Below are 3,251 nucleotides of genomic sequence, written 5' to 3'. Positions count from 1 at the left end.
GCCAGTCCAACTTGACAACAAAATTCCAGGCTAATTCCTGGTATTCCCGGTCCAAAATTATGTTTTTTTTTCGATCGAATGTTAAGCATTTATAATAATAATTATTCAATATTAATGACTTTATTATAAAAAATTTGAAAATAATTAAACATCTGAGAAATTCATGGTAAAATATATCAAGTAAATTATTGTAAAAGTGATTTCAAACTTCACAACTCAAAATGTTCTCAAAAAAGGCGAAATAGGGTGATTTTTTATATAAAATAGTAGAATAATAAGAAAAATAAATTCTTTTAAATAAAATTAACGCAGGTGTCACATTCATAATGTTGCAAGTTTCAGGTATGAAGTTAGTTCAAAGTGACAAGTACCGCAGAACCTCGCGCTTGGGTCAAAGTATCAAACGCGGATGTGGGCGCATTTCCCGAGGACAATAAAGTGCACTTTATTGGCCTAGACCAGTAAATGCTCCAAAATTAACGACTGTTCCAAACCATGTCCAGAAAGCGAGGTAACTCGTTTTTCATAAAGAATATTCCTATACTGGTCAGTGGCGGACTGTATATATAGAAGGGCGCGGCATGGAAAGTATTCTTTGCGGCACCAAGATTGATGATTACCAACAATTGGGATTCTGAGAACACGTGAAAGGATAACTGTAATATATCAATAATGACACATATTCTTGTCTTTCAGTTCAATAGTAATTTCGTGTTACCGTGATTCGTACAGGTCGAAATTCAAAAAATCTAATTTTTACATTCTCATCAGAGAAGGTATTAGATTTGTGTAAAATTTGTCCCCCCTCTTCCAGTTTTTGTTAAATGTCCACGTCTTGAGACCTCCTATCCGCCGTGAGCGCGATAACTTTTGATAAAATCATTCTATTTGATAAAAAGTCAAAAAAAGAGCGCATTTTTAATATTTTGAAGACCACTTTTTTCAAAATTCAAAAATTTTCTGCACGGATGTTTATAGTATTCAAAAAGTCGAATAAACCTTTTATGCCAAATAACGGACGATATGAAAAAAAGTCAAGAGAAGAAAAAATTTGATTTTTAAATGTCCTACAAGATTATCATGACAACTTTTTGAATTTTTATAAAGATTTGTCGGTTTTTCATAAACTGAATTTGCTCATTTCCAATGTTATTTTTATGAAGTTAAAATCATAAAAATAACATTGGAAATGAGCAAATTCAGTTTATGAAAAACCGACAAAAGTTGCAATAAAATGTTTAATAACAATTTTTTTAATTCCCCTTTTTTTAAACGGGACAATGAAACTAAGTCTGTTTTACTACCAATGCAAATTATGCATTATAATAATATACATTTATGGGAATGATATAAAATTTCAGGGAGAAACTCGAGTGCGAAGCACGAGATACGTGATGAGAATGTGTTCGTTAAAGCCGAAAGAGCTTTAACAAAAGGGAATTCACAATCACCAAATTACTGTTTTCCATGCTTTCACCTTTAGTTTTAAAAGTATGTGCACAAAGGTCGAGCCCTAGACTCGCTCAAACTTGAATATTTATTTTGTGAAACAATAATTATGATTAAAAATGATGTCAAGCGTAGAATCGCGTATTTTTAGCTTTGCAGAAATTTTCAAACTATACAGCTTGCACAGATATTAAAAAAAATGTTTAGTGTAGGATCATTTAGGTTCATCTAAAAGAACATATCTTATGATAGTATACGAGGTGTGTTCAAAAAGTAAGGTGACTTTTCAATTTTCGCGGGCTACGTACTTTCAAGTTTTAATTTTTTGTTTTGTTGTGTTGGTACACTCATCACGATATGTTCACAGTTTTGACTATATAGCTCGTGTTGTTTTTCTGGCAGAGGCATAAAAGGTTAGAAGGGTTTGATGTGCTCGGCGATTTTCTTCTTTCGAAAAAAATGGAGCAAATAGTTTGATTTAATTTTGTGTGAAAAATGAAATCCAGTGCTCTAAAACTCTTGAAATGCTGACAGTTTTATACGGCGAGTCTACTCTGAGTAAGAAAATTGTGTATAAGTGGTACAAGTGGACCGAACGTCAAGTTCGATCAAATGTGAAGGTTTTGCTCACTGTCTTCTTTGATTACCGTGGCGTAGTGCATCAGGAATTCTTACCCCAAGGTCTTACGGTCAATAAGGAGTATTACCTTGAAGTTATGCGCCGTTTGCGAGAGGCGATACGCAAAAAACGTGCGGAACTTTGGAAAAACAATTCGTGGCATTTGCATCACGATAATGCACCTGCTCATTCATCGTTGCTTGTGAAAAATTTTCTGACCAAAAACAGCACCACAGTCATGCCTCAGCCTCCATATTCACCGGATTTGGCGCCCAGTGACTTTTTTCTTTTCCCAAAACTGAAGAGATCCATGAGAGGACATCGATTTTCAACGATTGAGGAGATAAAAACTGCATCGCTGAAAGAACTCAAGGCTATACCACAAAATGATTATCAGAAGTGCTTCGATGATTGGAAAAAGCTTTGGCACAAGTGTATTATATCTGAGGGGGATTACTTTCAAGGGGACAACATAAATATTGAGGAATAAATGAATATTTTTTAAGAAAACCATAAAGTTACCTAATTTTTTGAACACACCTCGTATTGTCTTTGAACAAAAATTTTTATAAAAGGATGCACTCATATCGCAGCTTTAAACAAAGAAAATTATTCTTTTCCACAAAGTCATTTCTTTCACCTTAAGGATAATATCCTAACATTATGGATTAGCATTCAACAACATAATTATCATTGTTTAAAAAAATCCTTTAAAGAAATTAACCATTTATACCTTTTTCACTTATAGAGTTCTTCTTCTCGGCGAAATCACTTATTCTTATCTTCCGAATCATATCATAAAATCATAGTTAAAAAATGCCAAAAACAGTGTTTTTATTTATAAAAATTGATCAATAAAATTATATTTATTACCATATGCTACCAAATGGTAATTTTCTCGATAATAATCTTGTGTCAAAATATTATTCTGGAGAGGGCAATGAATTACACAGCCACACAAAAAAATTGTACGGATCTGGTAACAAGACACACGTATTCCTATGGATTTTGGGGCGCTATATTCAAATTCGGTATCAAAAATCACCCATCACGTCATGGTTAAGCCATAACCTCAAAAAAATACGAAAAATCATGCACTGAGGCAAATAAATTTCAAAATAATACCAGTGATGCAAATTTTCACTTCAAAAACATGTCGACAACTGTGAAGGATCAACCCTTG

Source organism: Belonocnema kinseyi, chromosome 9, assembly GCF_010883055.1.
Source record: "Belonocnema kinseyi isolate 2016_QV_RU_SX_M_011 chromosome 9, B_treatae_v1, whole genome shotgun sequence".
NCBI classification, from domain to species: domain Eukaryota; kingdom Metazoa; phylum Arthropoda; class Insecta; order Hymenoptera; family Cynipidae; genus Belonocnema; species Belonocnema kinseyi.
Note: the sequence above shows the minus strand (reverse complement) of the source record.